At 53.0% G+C, this 18,346-nt stretch overlaps 1 protein-coding gene and 1 long non-coding RNA gene across 2 annotated transcripts in view; both read right to left on the bottom strand.

Annotated features, from left to right (window-relative positions):
• The window catches only part of CCDC9 (coiled-coil domain containing 9), a 14,232-nt gene extending 13,917 nt beyond the window's left edge, over window positions 1-315 (bottom strand). Inside the window, exon 1 of the mRNA XM_040634216.1 lies at window positions 195-315. The gene's annotated coding sequence lies outside the window, so the exon portion shown is untranslated. The remainder of the gene's footprint in view (window positions 1-194) is intronic.
• Window positions 316-6,756: 6,441 nt separating this feature from the next.
• LOC103657077 lies at window positions 6,757-12,126 on the bottom strand. Its single transcript, XR_005835535.1, has 2 exons — window positions 11,965-12,126; window positions 6,757-7,675 (listed from the first exon to the last, which is right to left on the bottom strand). It is a non-coding gene; the product is annotated as an uncharacterized LOC103657077 (long non-coding RNA).
• Between the last annotated feature and the right edge of the window lie 6,220 nt (window positions 12,127-18,346).

Below are 18,346 nucleotides of genomic sequence, written 5' to 3'. Positions count from 1 at the left end.
CCCGCCGCCGTCCCGCCCCACCAGCGCCCCGCCTAGCTTCCCATGTGGGCGTCCAGTCCCCGCCCCCCGCAGAGTACTCTGACCCCGCCCCGCGGGCTCCTCGCTGCCCCGCCCGCACCCGCTCCCGCTCCCCCCACGTGGGGCGCCAGGCCCCGCCCTCTCCGGGCGCGCTCCCGGCCCCCTCCCCCGGTCACCTGTCCCGGAGACCCCGCGGCGTCCGCGACTCAGGCTCCGTCGGCCTCCGCGTCCGCAGCTCCCGGGCCGCGCGCGTCACTTCCCGCCGGCACCACGTGAAGAGGGGAACTAAAGAGGGTCACTTCCGGTCCTGCCGGCCCGTTTCCGGGAGCCTTAAAGGCGCCGCGCCGCCGAGGGTGCGGGCGGGAGTGTGTTTAGGTGGTCCGCAAGGGTGTTCTGGAAGCTTGCTTAACTTCGTTTGGCCTAGATTACCTCCTTCCAGGGAAAGGACACATCATCCTCTCTCTGGCCTTTACCTGCTTCCTCTTTCCTGGTTCCAATAAATAGGTACCAGGCACGGGGCAATGACTCCTGGCAGACTGACCTGCCAGGCTTGTGCTGGGGGTGGGTGGGAAACCCCTCACCCTCCTGCCAGTGAAACCTTAGAGTTAGTTGTAGAAGCTTAAATTTTTCAACCGATAGAATCTTTCCTTCATTCTCTAAATCTAAATTGAGTGCCAGGCTGGGGGAGGCGGGATGCATAGGGAGGAGGGGAGTCAAGGCGATGAACAAGGCAGACCCCAGCCCTTCCCTGGTGAGGGAAGGCACAAGTAAATGTGAAATGACAGAAACAGAAATGTGGGAGATATCTTACAGAGGGGCCTGCGGGTAAGAGGCGGTGGCTGTCCAGGCAGAGAACACACAGCCTGTGCAAAGGCCCTGTGGTGAGTGAGCTTTGTGCATTCCAGGAGCAGGAAGAAGCTCCAAGAGGGATCAGCTGGATTTTGCTACAGAGGCCAGGGCGTTACATGCATTAACCAAAAATTTGATGTAATGAACCTATCCTTAAAATTGATAAAAAGCATTGACAATTATAATTAGGCAGACCAGATTCCCTGAGGTTGCTGGTAATTTTATCTTGCGATTTAAAACGGGGAGAGTAGAAGTACCTGGTAGTCCCTCGTCCCTTATTAGGTTATTGTTAATAGCCTTTCAAAGACCTTTTCTACATACACAACTGAATTTCTTGTAACTCCCCAAATACCTGCCAAGTTCACTATATACTGCTTCAGTTCTTTATTCAGATGTTAGCTCCACTTAGGGGCCTGCCTTGAAGCCGCGGGTTTGAAAATTGCAAAACTTCCCATCCCTTTTCTTCCTCCCACTCTACTTTTCCATTTTACTGTTCACCCTCTGAACTAGCCAATGTCTTACTTACTTCTCTTGTTCTCTGTCTGTCTCCTCCCCAGTATCGTCTCTTTTTAGAACATCCCTAGTGCCTCCAACAGGGCTTCATACATAGTAAGCTGTCCAAAAAAAAAAAAGTGTTTACCAATGGGTCAATCTTTATTACTACTATTTTTCCCTTCTTATGAAACAAAGAGCATATATACTACACTGAGATCATACATCTTTATTTTAACAATGGGTGGTTGACAACCTTTAAAACTGCTGTGTGATATTCCATCCTAGAGATGGGCCGTAATTCACCCTACCTGGTCTCGTGGACATTTTGAGTTGTTTCCAAATTGGGAAGATGGCCAACAAGGCCGCATCGAGCTTCTCTAGGCACACATCTCTGTAAGTACATGACCTGTAACCTTGCTCAAAAAGGACTCATAATATCATGATTAAGACCACAGACTCTGGGGGCGCCTGGGTGGCGCAGTCGTTAAGCGTCTGCCTTTGGCTTAGGGCGTGATCCCGGCGTTCCAGGATCGAGCCCCACATCGGGCTCCTCCGCTGGAACCCTGCTTCTTCCTCTCCCACTCCCCCTGCTTGTGTTCCCTCTCTCGCTGGCTGTCTCTCTCTGTCAAATAAATAAATAAAATCTTTAAAAAAAAAAAACAAAAAACCCACAGACTCTGAAGCCAGATAGCCTGGGTTTGAATCTCGGCTCTCACTTACCAGCCATGTGACCTTGAGCAATGTATGGGACCTCTCCGGACTTCAGCTTCATCCGTGAAGGAGATATCATAGCACCTCCCTCCTCGGTCTGTGGCGTGGAATTCAATGGATTAACGAATTACAAAACATGCTTGGTGAGAGACCTGAAATATCGTTAAGTTCTCAATACATGGAGGCCATTATTTTGGCTTCTAGGAAGACAAATTCCTGGATCGAAAGTTAATTCACATGATGACTTTTCAGCAAAAATAAACCACGGCGGATGCAGGTAGTTTAGGGCCTGAAGTGCCCACAAAGTTTGAAGCCCTCTTGAAAAAGAGAATACAAAAGTATAAAGCAAGAGCCCCTCCCAGGGTGTTGGACAGAGCACCGGCTCTGCTGGACGAGGCATCAGGAGGCTCGCGCTCCATCTGCCTCACAGAAAATCCACCTCTGATGCTCGCGGCTCAGCAAAGCTGTGCCCACTTCCACTCGCCCAAGCGAGGCCAGACTGCATGTTTCCCCACAGCCTCGTTGACACTGTGTTTTATCACTTGCGATCTTTGCCAATCCGATGGCCCAAGGGTGGTGTAGTCTGAGTCACTTCTCCCTGGCTAAAACGTGACATTTTCACCCCATATATACGCATATATCCATTGCTTGTGGGGGTGGAGAGAAAGAGGGATGCTGAAAAGTACAATTAGGTTCTGTCTTTACTTGCATCTGTGTTGTAATGTTAAAGGGGGGGGCGCCTGGGTAGTTCAGCCAGTTAAACATCGGACTCTAGGGGCACCTGGGTGGCACAGCAGTTAAGCGTCTGCCTTCGGCTCAGGGCGTGATCCCGGCGTTATGGGATCGAGCCCCACATCAGGCTCCTCCGCTATGAGCCTGCTTCTTCCTCTCCCACTCCCCCTGCTTGTGTTCCCTCTCTCGCTGGCTGTCTCTATCTCTGTCAAATAAATAAATAAAATCTTTAAAAAAAAATTAAAAAAAAAATAAACATCGGACTCTATTTTGGCTCAGGCCGTGATCTCAGGGTCATGTACTGTGCAGGGATCAAGCCCCACATCAGGCTCCATGTTCGGTGCAGAGTCTGCTTAAGATTCTTTCTCTGCCCCTCTCCCTGCCTCCCTCTCTCTCTCTCCCTTCCTCTTAAAAAAAGAAGAAGAAGAAGAAGAAGAAGAAGAAGAAGAAGAAGAAGAAGAAGAAGAATCTACCCCGACCAGGCAGCTCGCTGGAGGCAAGACACTGACCCAAGCGCCAGACAGTTCTGATTTCCTCACCCTCCCAGCCCACCAAGGAGGTGAGCAGTCTATCGTTTTAGAGATGAAGACACAGGCCCAGAGAGCCGACGGTTGCTGGCCCTCAGTCACCCAGCTACCCAGCAGCCAACGTGGAATTTGAACCTGGGGCCACCTGACCACAGGGATGCCATGTGGAGGGCAGGTAAGAGCATGGTCTCTGGGGCCAGGCTGCCGACTTCAGATCCCAGATCTGCCACCTGGGCGGTGGGACCCTGGGGAAGTTACTTAACTTCTCTGAGCTTTAGTGTCCTCATCTGTAAAATGACAATAATAGTGCCGCCCCCGACTGGAAGGTGGTGTGAGCTGAGTACGGGCTCCCAAAGATGTCCACAACCTGGTCTCCGGAAGCTGTGAATGGTAATTCACATGGGCAGGAGGGACTTTGCAGAGGGGCTTAAGAATCTTGACATTGGGAGGGGGGGCGTATGCCTGGGTGGCCCAGTCAGTTGGGTGTCTGATGTTTGATCTCAGCTCAGGTCTTTTTCCTTTTTTTAAGTTTATCTTATTTATTTATTTTTTAGAGAGAGAGAGAGAGAGCAGGAAGGGGCAGAGGGAGAAGGAGAGAGAATCCCAAGCCGGCTCGACGCTCAACATGGAGACCATCTTGGGGCTCGACCTCAAAACCCTGAGATCATGACCTGAGCCAAAATCAAGAGTCGGACGCCTAACCCACTGAGCCACCCAGGCGCCCCCTCAGTCCAGGTCTTGATCTCAGGGTCGTGAATTCGAGTCCTGTACTTAAAAAAAAAAAAAGAATCTTGAGATGGGGCGATGATCCTGGACCATTTGGAGGGGCCCACTGTAATCCCAAGGGTCCTAATAAGAGGGAAGCAGAGGGAGATTTGACACAGAACACAGGGTGACGTGTTATGTGGCTGCTACCAACGGTGGAGGGAGGACCCACAAGCCGAGGAATGCAAAGAGTACAGCTGGGAAAAGTTTCAAAAGGTCAGGAGACAGATTCTCCCCTAAAGCCTCCCAGGGAGTGTGGCCTTGCTGACACCTTGATTTGGGCCCAGGGAGGTTGCTTCTGCATCTCTGACCCCCAGAGCTGTAAGAGAATAAACGTGTGTTGCTTAGATGATAGCAAGAGACTCTTAAAACCATGTCTCGCACACAGCAGGTTCGCTTAACTGTTACTCGTTTATTTTTTAAAGATTTATTTACTTCAAGACAGACAGAGAGAGCATAGGGCAGGGAGGATGGAGGGGAAGAGGGAGAGAGAAACTCCAAGCAGACCCTGCCCCCAGTGTGGAGCCCAACTCGGGGTACGATATCATGACCCCGAGATCATGACCTGAGCCAAAACCAAGAGTCAGTCGCTTAACCCACGGAGCCACCCAGGCGCCCCTTAACTGTTACTCTTATTACCACCTGAAACAGCCCTGGCCAAATAATGCCAGCCCATGGCTTCTGGCAACAGGTCACAGTCACAGACGTTTGCTGACTTATCGGTTAAAGGGCTGCTCTCTTTTCATTGGTGTCACGGGCCTAACAGGTCTTGTTTATGCCCATTTTACAGAAAGGAAAACAGGCTGAGGCTCCCTGCACAACGGGTCACAGGCACTCCAGGGCCTGCCATAACAAACGACCACACGCTGTGTGACTTATACCAGCACGAGTGGGGTGTCTGGGGGGGGTGCAGTCGATTAAATGTCTGACTCTTGGTCTCGGCTCAGGTCGTGATCTCAGGGTGCTGGGATCGAGCCCCGCGTGGGGCTCCACGCTCAGCAGGGAGTCTGCCTGGAGATTCTCTCTCCCTCCCCCTCTGCTTCTTCCCCCACTCGCGCATGCATGCTCTCTCTTCTTAAAGAAATAAATAAATTAATTAATTAATTAATAAATAAAATCTTTAAAAAAAATAGCAGAAGTGTATTCTGTCACAGTTCCGGAGGCCACAAGTCTGAAATCAAAGTGCGGGCCGAGTTGCCCCTTCCGGAGCCTCCGAGGGAGGATCTGTCCCAGGCCTCAGTCCACTTCTGGCAGCAGTCAGCAGTTCTTCGCATTCCTTGGCTGGTACACACATCACTCCGATCTCTGCCTGGGTCTTCACGTGGCCTTCCTCTCTGAGAAGACACGTGGCTCTGTGTCTTCTCCTTTTCTGTGTCTTCCAGAGACACCTGTCATGGGGTGTAGGGCCTCCCCTGCTCCAGGATGATCACATCTCAAGATCCTTGATAGAAGTACACCCGCAAAAACCCTTATTCCAGAGAAGGTCACATTCCCAGGTTCCCGGTGAAGGTATCCTAGGAGCCACAATTCAACCCATGACAGTGGTGGCTGGGCCAGGATTGGAACCCAGTCCCATGGTCTTGTGAGCCTTCACATGGCCCAGCCCTCCATGGAGCCCTTCACACCCAAAGACGCTGCCCAGGACCCAATGAGGCCAACCTTAGGAAATGTTGCTCCAGCCCCGCTGAAGAATATTTTTGGTTCCGTGACGCCAACTTGCTGTCCCACGTGTCTGGGATGTGGCAGAAGCTATTCCTCCTGCTTGGAACACCTCTTCCTCCAGGCTCAGCACAAATGCCACTTCCTCCAGGAAACCCTCCTTGACCCCCACCTAGGTCAGGTGCCACTCTGGGCTGTCCCCCCCATTCCCCCTGGATTCTCACATCCTGGTCCTGCCCACTCAGGTCCTCACTGCCCAGGGTCAGGTCTGTGTCCCTCGCTGGACTCTGAGACCTGTAGGTGCAGGGCTGAGGTTGTCACTGTCACCACTGGGTCCCCAGCACTGTCCAGCACAAGGCCATGCAGTTCTCCCTACATATGGAATCAGTAAAGCAACCTGGTTCTCCCAAAGCTTCGGTGTCCCCAGCCCATTAGACCAGCAGGACCCAACCCCATCGTATCCCAAACGCACTCTATGACATAAACTCCTTGCAAAATACCCCTTCCACTATCCCTAAATGAAATGCCTAGAGAGTATGTCCTACCTACATACATCTTTTTTTTTTTTTTTTAAGATTTTATTCATCCAGGGGCGCCTGGGTAGCGCAGTCGTTAAAGCGTCTGCCTTCGGCTCAGGGCGTGATCCTGGCGTTCCGGGATCGAGTCCCACATCGGGCTCCTCCGCTGGGAGCCTGCTTCTTCCTCTCCCACTCCCCCTGCTGTGTTCCCTCTCTCGCTGGCTGTCTCTGTCAAATAAATAAATAAAATCTTAAAAAAAAAAAAAGATTTTATTCATCCATTTGAGAGCGAGAACACGAGCAGGGGAGAAGGGCAGAGGGAGGAGAAGCAGACTCCCCATTGAGCGGGTAGCCAGATGCGGCCCAGTTGTCCCAATCATTTTTTTTTTTTTAAGTAAACTCTACCCCCAATGTAGGGCTCAAACTCATGTCTCCAAGACCAAGAGTCTCATGCTCTTCTGACTGAGCCAACCAGGCACCCCTGCATACACCATTTTTAGTATAATAACCTAAATTTACCACAAGGGAGAAATTACAGAAATCGAAGGGAAGAAATGTATAATAAAGCAACACGCGTGAAAATGCATTCGTACGACGACACTGGAAATCGTCAAGAAGTAGCCAAATGCTTTCAGCTCTTAAAGTGAATGTGTTTGAGCGTAAGAGAGTTGGAATGCTTGCTAACCGAACATCACCCTTTTACTGTAGTTGAGATTTTGTAAACGGGCTGAGCGCATGTGCAGGCGCGTGTGTGGCCCCTTCTTACGCGCTTGTCTTTAGGTGGACTCCCGAATAGACGCTGCGATGAGATAGCAGGAGTGGGGTTGCAGGGGTGACCCGATGATCCAAAACGGTGCATCACCCTTGGTTGATTTCTGAACGCAACGTAGCAGTTTCCGCTCGTCGGAAGTAGTGGAATCCCTGGAAAATTCAGGATATATCGAAACCACGCAAATAACACTTGGTGTCTACCAACGAAGGAGTGTCTCAAATGCAAAGGCCTGACAAGGTCAAGGTCAAGGTCAAGGGCTGGTGAGGTTGAGCAGCCGCAGGGACTCTCGCCCCCTGCTGGAGGGGACACAAAATACCCCAGCCCCGTGCAGAACCGCTTGGCCAATTCGGCAACAGTTAGTTCAATCCAGCACGTACCCTATGAGCCAGCAAATGCTCTCGGAGGGATTGACCCAACAGAAATGCGTGCACACGTTCACCAAATGCCATATCAAGTACAAGAGTGTTCATAGCAGCGGGCCGCCTGGGTGGCTCAGTGGGTGAAGCGTCAGCCTTCAGCTCAGGTCATGATCCCAGAATCCGGGGATCGAGTCCCGCATCAGGCTCCCTCTTCGGCAGTCTGCTTCTCCCTCTCCTTCTGCCTGCTGCTCCCCCTGCTGTGCTCTTTCTCTGCCAAATACATCAATAAGATCTTTAAAAAAAACAAACAAAAAGAATGTTCATAGCAGCTTTAACATAATTGCCTCTCTGATGGGCTGATTTGTGTCCCCTTCCCATTCATGTGTCCAAGTCCCAAACCCTCAGAGTGACCTAATTTGGACGTAGGCCTTTTACAGAGGTAATTCAGTGAAAATGAGGTCATTAGGGTGGGCCTTCATCCCCTGTGACTGGTGTCCTTGTAAGAAGAGGAGATTAGCATACACGCACAGAGGAAAGCCCGAATGAGGACACGGGGAGAAAACAGCCATCCACAAGCCCGGGAGAGAGGCCACAGGACACCAACCCTGCCCACGCCTTGAGGCAAGACTTCTTGCCTCCAGGATTATGAGAAGAGAAAGTTTTTGTTGCTTCATGCCATCCAGCCTGGGCTACTTGGTGGTGGCCTCCCTAAGCAAATTGATACGGCCCCAAATCGGAAGCGACCAAGAATGCCCGTCAGTGGTGCAATGGATAGTCTCGCTGTGGTCCTTTGACAGGGGGGAAGACCGTACAGCGGTGACAATGAACCTTCTCCACCTACACGCGACCCTGTGGCTGAATCTCACAAACATTATGCCAAGTGACAAAGCCAGACACAAAGAAGCACATACTGTGTGATTCTATTGATAGAAAGTTCTAGAACAGGCAAAACTCGCCTCTGCCGTTAGAACTGAGGATAATGATGGTGCAGGGGGAGAGGGACTAGAAGGGGCCCCAGAGAGGTCCTGGATGGGGGGGGCTTGTTATGTTTTATTTCTTCCCCTAGGGTGCTGATGACATGGAGTTTTATACTTGGGATTTGTGGGTTTTACCAAAGTGTGTAAGTTGTGCCTTCCTTTCAACAATGTTTTAAAGAACTTTGAGGGGCGCCTGGGTGGCTCAGTCAGTGAAGCACTTGCCTTAGGCTCAGGTCACGATCTCAGGGTCCTGGGATCGAGCCTGGCATCCTGCTCTCTGCTCAGCGGGGAGCCTGCTTCTCCCTCTCCCTCTGCCTGCGGCTCCACCTGCTTGTGCCCTCTCTCTCTGTCAAATAAATAAATAAAATCCTTTAAAAAAATAAAGAACTTTGAAAATAAAGTGAGGAAGTTCAAAAAGACATCTTAAAAAATACTTTGTGTTTGTATGTGAAAGGGGGTTAAGTTCCAGCATCAGTGCATCAGACTACATGAAGATCTGGTAGGAAATGAGACGGCCAAGCAGGACGACTTTCGCGGTGCGAGTTTCCCACTCGGCCACCAGGAGGCGGTGTGGCGCACTCCTTGCCGCTTTTCACGCGGGACAAGCATTCACTTGACAAACAGTCCCTGAACCATGAAAACCCTCTCTGTTCCCGGCCTTGTTCCAGTTTTCCGATCTGTGAAATGGAGATTAGAACGTACAGCTGTGCTGGAGGCACGTCCCTGTCGCTGTGGAGCGACATGTCCCCAAGAGGAGACAGACCATACTAGGTAAATAAATGAATATGTGAATAGGAGTGCTGTGGAGCAAAATAAGCCTGGATGAGGGGGCAGAGATGGTTCCAGAAGGCTTCTCTGAGGAGGTGACGTCTGAGCAGAGACGAGAGTGAAATGTGGGGGCAAGCCAGATGAATATGGGGGCATCTCAGGTGGAGGAAAGAAATATGGTGGCTCCATTCACCAGCCGCAAGGCGGAAAGGGAGACTCAGGTAGACCCAGCCAGGCGCAAGAGGAGACAAAGAGCCGCACATTCTCTGACGCAAACACCTCAGGCTGAGGTACAGACAAGATGATCTCCTATGAGGCTGGGGAGAGGTAAGGAGGCAATCAGCGGGTCCTGCCTGGAGGAGGTAGCACAAGACTCAAAGCTTACAGGGCCCTCGAGTGACTGAATATTTGTTTTATCATGATTGCTTTAAGGTCCCAACTGGCTTGCCTACTGCTGTATCCCCAACCCTGAGAGTCTGTACTAACATTTAAAGATTATTTGTTTATTTGACAGGGAGAGAGCACAAGCAGGGGGAGCGGCAGAGGGAGAGGAGAAGCAGGCTCCCCGCTGGGCAGGGAGCCTGATGCGGGGCTGGATCCCAGGACCCTGGGATCGTGACCTGAGCCAAAGGTAGACGCTTCACTGACTGAGCCACCCAGGCGCCCCTGTATTAACATTTAAACAGTATTTTAAGTTTTTGTTTTATTTGAAACCACCAATAGCTACTGAGCATATTATGTAGACTCTACTTTCAAAATCTGTAAATCTGAATAAATCCAGAATCCTACCCACATCTCCCACCTCCAATCCCTGCCTCTCAGGATAGTCATAGGATCTAACGAGGTCGTGCCCACAGTAGGTATGTCATTATTTACGATTACTATTTCTCTCGGCCCCTTCCTCCTTTCAGCTGCTCAGGCCAAAACCTGGAGTGGCCCAAACTTCTCTCTTTTCCTCACATCCGCAACCAATGCCTCAGCCAATCCCATCGGCTCCGCCTTCGATCTGACCGCACAATCACCACCCCAGCCTGGGTTAGGACAGTAGCCTCCTCGCTGGGCTCCCTGCGCTCTGCTTACAGCCTGTTTCCCACTTGACCACCAGAGGGCGCCAGTTAGAACTAAAGCAGCTCACCTCCCTCTGCTTGGAACCCTGCAGTGGCTCTCACCTTGTCAGAGTAGAAGCTAAAGTCTTCATCCAGATTTAACCCCGTCTCAGACCTCACCTTCCACCCCTCTTCCATTCTTCACTCACTCCCAGCTCTTCCCAGCTGCAGAGGAGCTCCTCTCCATCCTGGACATGCCCATTCTGGCCTCAGGACCTTTGCACCTGCCCTGCCCTTCCTTCGGGTCTGGGCACTCCCTGCTTCCTCATCTCCTTCGAGCCTCTACGGAACTATCGCTTCCTTGGTCACCCTCGTGAATAAGACCACCCTCAACACTCGTGAGCCCTCTTCCCTGCTTCCTTTTTCAGCTTTGAAACTCACTTTGCGTTGTTATTTATGTTTTTTATTGTCTGTCTCCCCCAGACCAGAGTATTAGCCTCATGAAGACAGGGATTTTTATCTGTTCTGTTCACTGTTGTATCCCCAGTAGCCTACAACAGTGCCTGGCACAGGGGAGGCCCTCGGTAAAGCTCTCCTGAATGCATGAATGTAAGAATAAATGACCACAGACGTCTTGGTGGTCATACCCATTCCCTTCTCTCCCCGTGTAAGTCCCCAAAGGGCTCCATTCACCGGCTGTGTGACCTTAGGCGGCCGACCTTGGTTCACTGACCTCAGTTTACCCGTTGTAACTGGAATTTAAGATGGTCTCTTCCCCAAGGGGTCGTTGTGAGGATTAAATGGGTTCACATTTGCAGCATTCATAAACTGGCGACATGGTCAGTGGCAAAGGTGGACTTTACGCGGCACCTGTGCTTCCACATTTCGCCGCTCGGGGGCAGCAGGCGCCCGAAGGATTCGCCCGCGCGGCCCGCGCGGGAAAAGGAGTGGGGGCAACTCCAGCAGAGGAAGCTGATGAAATCCAAGCCAACTAGCAGTGAGCTCATCCCGCCCGGGCGCCTCCGGAAGCCACGGGGCCGCCTGGCCTGAGCGATAAAGCTCCGGTGCTGAACCAGGGAGGGAAGTCCTTCCTGAAGTCTGCCCTGCGTGGGGTCTGCTGCCAGAAGCCTAGGCCTGCGGGGAGGGGCGAGGATGAAGTAGCGAATAGTCCCCTGGCTGTCTCCGCAGAATGAAAAGTGAATTCTGAGCATGACTGTGGGAGTGAGAGAGAAAGGGGATGGGCGGAGGGAGGCAGGGAGGAGAGAGAGACAGAGACAAGAGGTGGGAGAGACAAGGGAAGGGGAGACAAAGCTGGGGAGACTGAGGCAGAAGAAGGGGAGACAGAGACAGAGGAAAGACAGTTCGGCAAAGTCAGATGGAGGGACCGAGATGGAGAGAGACAGAGATAGGTAGAGAGATGGGAAGACAGAGACCCTGGAAGAGACAGAGACGGCCTGTTGGAGACAGAGGCAGAGAAGGAGACGGCAGGGCCACAGAGGTAGCGAGAGGGAAACGTGGGAAAGACGGAGCCGCCCAGAGACCTGGCGAGCGGCAGAGAGGCGGGAAGCCGAGGCACAGAGCCCGGTGAGGGAGATGGATGGAGTCCCGGGGACAGAGCGGCAGACTGGGGGCGAGCCAGTGGGGAGAGGGTCGCCTGCAGGGGCGGACCGGGCGCGAGGTGGGGCGGGCCGGGCCCCTCCCAGCCCCCCAGCCCCCCAGCCCCAGGGCGGCGGCGGCGGCGGCGGCGGCGGCCGAGTTACCGAGTTACCAAGTTACCGCAGGATTCGCGAGCTTCTCACTGGCGAGGCCGCAGCCAATCAGAAAGCAGCGCCGCTGTTCTCGGGCAGGAGGCCTGGAGACGCGCGCACCTTCCCCCGACACCCAGCGAAGCACGCGGCCACACAATCCCAGTAGCTCGCACACATCCACTGTCCCCGGGACGCGCAGCACACGCTCCCCACACACGCGCACCATCACCGTGACACGCACGCAGACGTACACAACACCAGGAACACGCCGAGACACACGGCACGCACGGGCACACCAAATCGCAGTCAGACAGTCCCAGGAGCACAAGCACTGCCCCAGACCCACAACCACAGCGCACACCTACCCCAACAACAACCGCATCGCCCAGACACACGCAGCTCCCATGACTGAGTCCCTAGAGCACACAGTATCAGGGCACACACACGATGACAAGTGACACCCCATAATCCCACAGCCAGTTTATCCCAGTGAACACACCGCAATGACATAGTCATGGTGGCACACAACATTGCAGGGACACACCATCTTATTAACATATATAGTCCCATATAGGGAGACACACAACATCACCCTGACGACACAACCACAATGACACCAACTACAATGACACACATAATCACACTCCAGCATTGCACGGATGCATATTCTCAGTAACACATAGTCCCACGGACACACAACACTTCAGATACAATGACAGTGTTACACACACAATCCCACTATACACAGCACTGTCCAGACACACACGATAACAGTGACATGCACACGCATCTCTCCTTGACACAGCAAAGCACAATGGCACATGCAATCACAGTGACACAACGTTCCCAGCACACTACACCACAGAAGTTACGACATGATGCATCCAATCACACTAACACAAGGGTACAATGACACAGACTTTCACAAACATTTCTACTAACACACATCATTCCAACACATATACAGTCCCCATGTCACACAAACACAATCACATGGTCACATACCATCTCATATACAATCCCCATGTCACACAAACACAATCACATGGACACACATCATCTCACCCATGCACACCACCACACTGCAAAAACAACACAGTGACACAAACAACACACAGACACACTATCACACACACAGCACACCAGAACATCACACAACAGCACACTGACGCACAATCACAGTCACCCAATGGGACAAATGTAGCAGGCTGACACACAGCACCATCTTCCTGACACACACAATCGACTGACACACAATAGTGCACTGACAGTCACACACACCCACACACGGCACCCTGACACAACCACCACCCTCATATGTCACCCTTGAGCACACAGCACACTGACCCAGCAGACCTCCAAGGAACCTAGCACACAAACACACAGTCACACAAACACCACCCCCATCCTTGCCCTTGCCCTGCCCCAGTAAGATGTGTGCAGTGTGGGATGTTGAAGGGGGTGGGTGTGCTGAGTGGGCTTGCGTGTGTGTGTGTGTGTGTGTGTGTGTGTGTGCTTATGCCTCCCCCTCCCGGCCCTTCCTGGGGGGCGGGGCCATGCGGCAGCCGCTGTTACCGGGTAAACTTCCCCGCCCCCCCCCAGCGCGGCCATTAGTCAACCCCCCCCAGGATGATGTCATCGCCTCATTCTGGAGGCTGAGTAACTTCGATCCGTCCCCCCAGGTACCGGGGTAGGGGCGGGCCGCACCTGGTCTCACCAGGGTCTGGAGCTAGGGGCTCGTTCGTCTCCCTGGGTCTCCCTGGAGTGGGGACTGAGGAATCTGAGCCTCTCTGGAGTGGCCTGGGGACTCACATCAGCGTCCCTGAGGCTGGAGGCTCCCGCCTGGATCCCTGGTGGCCAACTAAAGGCACTGGAAGGCTGAACTTCAGACCTGGGGTCCAGAGAGCATCATAGAGTCCTGAACTGGGAAGAGCCCCCCTGCACTACTGTGAGGGGCTGGGTCACCTCAGCAGGTGTCTGGGGGAGGTGTCTGAGAGACCTGGGGTTTAGACTCCTGGGTCCCTAGCACTGTGAGGCCTGGTACCTTGGGGGAGGGCGGTGGGTGCCAGGAGTAGAGGGAGTGGCTGTGGTCAGATGCCAGGGTCCTGGGAGATTAGCAAGCTTGACCCTGGGGAAAAGAGATCAGGAGGGAGGGAAGCTAATAGGTCTACACCTGGGTCTGGGCAGGTGGTCATCTGGATGAGTTGGGAGACCTGAGGGCTGGGTGAGTGTTGAGGGGAGGAGCCTTGGCACAATACAGGTGAGGGCCAGGATGATAGGTTCTCTGGGCAGCTCAGGGCCTGAGGTCCAAATGCCCGTGTCCCTATTTGGGGAGTTGGGGGTGCATCCCAACTTTTTATAGCATCAGACAGCCTGGAGTGCCCTTTGGGGGCACCCTCAGCTCTCTGGGGCTAGGAACCAACATCCCCTGGAGTGAAAGGGCTCATATCTACTAGTCGCACGCAGGAGAGGGCATGCCTGGGTCCCTTGGGGAGGGCGGGGCACTTCTTATGGGGTCAGGACGCTGGGTCCTTTTCGGAGGAATGAGGGATCCTCAGCTTCTCTTTCAAGATGCCTGAATCTTGTTTTGGGAGTGGGGTGGGGGTGGGCAAACAGCCCCTGCCTTCGCGGTGTCGGACGCCCAGGTCTCCTCTGGGAGGGAACGCTCGGTGCCTGTTTTCACAAGGCACATCCCAGCGTACCTTCCTGGCGGGGTGGAGGCACGGGACCGCAGCCCCTGTTTCCAGCCCATCCAAGTGCCCATCCTTCCCAGAGTGTGGGCGGGGGGTGGAGGGGAGGGACGGTGCTCAGCCCGGGCCTCACCCCAGCCGGCCGTAGGCTTGCAGGCCGTGTGCCCGGCAGCTCCCGGGGCCCGGCTCCCCTCCCCCGCGCCGAGGGCTCCCCAGATCCGGGCGGGCGGCGCGGCGGCGGCCAATGAGGCGCTGCTCGCCGTCTCCGGGAGCCGGGCCGGCTCTGCCCGCCTGGCATTGGGCACGCGGTGGGCAGCGGGGCGGGGCCTGGGGGGTCCTCGCGCCTGGTTGGGCCAGGCTTGTTGCTGGGTACGGGGCGGCGAGTTTCCCTGGCAACGGCGGCGGGTACGCTCACTGGCTGGCTGGGAAGGAGGGCGAGCGCAGGCTCGCAGACCCCAGCAACAGCGCGCGGCCCCCGCCCCGCCGGGGAGCGGTAACCTTCACACGCGCCGGCCGCTCGGACCCTGCGGACACCCGCGCCCCCGCCCAGCCCCCCCCCGGCCCGGTCCAGCCTCCTGGCCTGGGAGGCTGCACCGAGGAACCCAGGAGGGCCCTCCCCACCGTGGAAGCCGGACTCAGGCCCTGCAGTGAAAAAGTTAAGTCCTTCCCAACTCCCTCTCCCCGAGCTGCGAAATCTACTCACCGAGAATGGCAGACAAGATACTGGGGAAGGTGGTGGGTCTGCAGTAAACCAGCTGGGACGTTTCTTTTCTTGAACCAGCGATTCACACGGAGGCTACCCTGCAGGGCAGCTGCTCCACGTGCGTTACAAACATAAACCCATGTAATCTTCACAGTTCGCTTGGGTCCCGTGGCGACCCTCTTTCTACAGATAAGGAAACTGAGACAGAGAGGGAAAGCTACTTTACTCAGGTCTTATTTGAACCCAGGCAGCCTGGCTCCAGAGTCTGGGTCATTTTCACTTCACTGTGCTGAATGTCCCTCTGAGAGGCATTCATATTCACAGCTTTCTTTAAAACTATTTTTTAAAACTATTTTTAAATCATTTTTAAAAAGATTTTATTTATTTATTTGACAGAGAGAGAGACAGCCAAGGAGAGAGGGAACACAAGCAAGGGAGTGGAGAGGAAGAAGCAGGCTCATAGCAGAAGATCCTGATGTGGGGCTCAGATCCCGGAACGCCGGGATCACGCCTGAGCCGAGCGGCAGGCGCTTAACCGCTGTGCCACCCAGGCGCCCTAAATCATTTTTAAAGTATCTCTATGCCCCAATGGGGCTCGAACTCACAACCCAAGATCAAGAGTCTGTGAGAGGCGCCTGGGTGGCACAGCGGTTGCTGCCTGCCTCGGCCCAGGGCTGACTCTGCTGTGGGATCGAGCCCACATCAGGCCCTCCGCTATAGCCTGCTTCTTCCTCTCCCACTCCCTGCTTGTGTTCCTCTCTCGCTGGCTGTCTCTATCTCTGTCGAATAAATAAATAAATAATCTTAAAAAAAAAAAGAGTCTGTGAGAAACTGCAGGCAAGCAAAACACTAGTGGCTGGCCTGTGGACCACTGGTTGGAGACCCCTGCCCCAACTTGAGGGTCTTAGCTTGAAGTCCTTGTTTGGATTCTTAGAGAGTCAATGGACTCCACACTGGGAGAATTCATGATGGGTAACATGTATTATCACCCACTAGGCCCCAGTGCTTTCTTTCTGTGACCTTCCTACGCTGCAAAAATCCTATGAGGTAGGGACCTGTGTGTCCTGACTCCAAGCTGAGAAATTGAGGCTCAGGAATGACTGCTGGCCCAAGGCCACACAGCTAGTAGGTGGCAGGACTGGGGATTCTAATTCAGGCCACTTAGACCAGAGTTCATTCTCTTTGCTGAGCTCTGCAAGCAGGCTTTGGGGGATGGGCACAGCTGTGGGGATCCTGACTGATTTCTCTTAGCCAACTCTCCATAACAAGGAATCATCTGGTCCCAAATAGAGGAGGTTGAGAAACCCTGGTCTATGCCAAGTCTGACACCACCACATCACCCCCACTTCCTCAACCACCCCACCACCAACCCGTCTCATTTTCTCTCCACCCCTCCCTCAGTCTCTTTCTGACTTTCTCCACTTCCTGACCTGAGTCTTCCTGTCTCTCTGTTTGTATCTTTTTTTACCTCTGTTTCACCCTCCATCAGAGGTGTGAGTGACCCCTCCACTTGGAGTCCCTTGCCCCCCAAAGAGATCCTTGTCCCTCTCCGGGAGTCAGGGACAAGAGGCAGGGTTGGAAGGAGGCCCAGAATGCTCTTCCAGGACTTAGAGAGGAGGGAGTCCCTTGGTCCCTCAGGAGACCAGGTAGAGGTGGAGGTGGGGAAACAAAGTCTGGAAGATGTAGGGGCCTTCTCCTTCCCGTGCCCCTAGGGTAGAGGTCTCAAAAGGGCAGCCCTGAGCTAGTCACAAATGTTCTTTTTCTTTGCCCACACAGCATTTTAATTTGAGTTTGTATGCCTCTAGAAGGAAAACACTTGCTCAATTAGCCCCAGTCCCCACATCTCCTATTGTCTGACACTGGACTCATTTCTCTCATTTGTTTAATCATGGCCCTTGAGGTTGAGCCCTCTGTCCCGGATGATGGGATGCCAGAATTTGGAACAGGATCTGACTAGACAGTGGGAAGGATCATGACTGGTGACAATGCTTATGGCCTGCTAAAACTCTCGCCCACACCTCTACCCACCAAGCCAGATTCCTACCATTCTTCACACTCATTTCCCTCCTCAGGACACTCCAGCACATCTGGTCTCCTGGTGTCCAGTCTTAGATTGGGCAGCCGGAGGGCACAGGACCCGAGTAGGGTACAGGATAGACTGTGAGCTGTAGCCCAGGGCTGGGGCCTGTCTCCCAGCTTCATCAGTGCCAGGACAGAGCAAACACCCCGATAATTAGTATATAGTAATAATAGCTACCATTTATTAGGTGCTCACTCTGTGTCAGACAATGCACTCAGTGACTTCCATGCATGATCTCATTTCATAAATGTCCAAAGCAGCATCTCTCACACACCTTTAAACTTGGCTACAGTCAGAAATACACTTTCTCCATGACCTGATATGTATTCACTGCTATAAGCAATGATTTCACAAAACAGTATTTTCTTTGACTTCATGATTTTTTTAAAAGGATGTTCTATTTCTACTTTGTTTTTTTAAAAGTCTGGTTAAGAGCTCCTCAGTCACAGGTAGAAGGACTGATGAGAAAGGGGCATCAGGGAAGTACGGGGGGTGACAGAAATGTTCTGTATCTTGCTTTGTGGTGGGTACACACATTGACACACATGGCAGACATTTGTCACAACTCACCAGATTGTACACCTAAAAAGAGTGAACTTCATTACGTGTAAATATATCTCAATAAAGTTAAGTAAAAAACAGTAAGATCCACAAAAGTGATTTCACGATGCATGGTTTGCTCATGACCCACAGTCTGAAAACCCTGGGAGGAAAAAGAAGGGGATGAATGAATGAGGGGAAGGGAAGGAGGGAGGGAGGCTGAATTAGTTCCCAATCTTTCTTTCTTTCTTTCTTTCTTTCTTTCTTTCTTTCTTTCTTTCTTTCTTTCTTTCTTTCTTTCTTTCTTCAGGTAAGAAGTAAGCTCTACACTCATGTGGGGCTTGAACTCAGGAACTGGAGATCAAGAGTCACATGCTCTAGAGACTGGA

The sequence above is a fragment of the Ursus maritimus genome, unplaced genomic scaffold (assembly GCF_017311325.1).
Source record: "Ursus maritimus isolate PB19 unplaced genomic scaffold, ASM1731132v1 scaffold_19, whole genome shotgun sequence".
NCBI classification, from domain to species: domain Eukaryota; kingdom Metazoa; phylum Chordata; class Mammalia; order Carnivora; family Ursidae; genus Ursus; species Ursus maritimus.
This window is presented reverse-complemented; position numbering and strand designations above follow the sequence as displayed.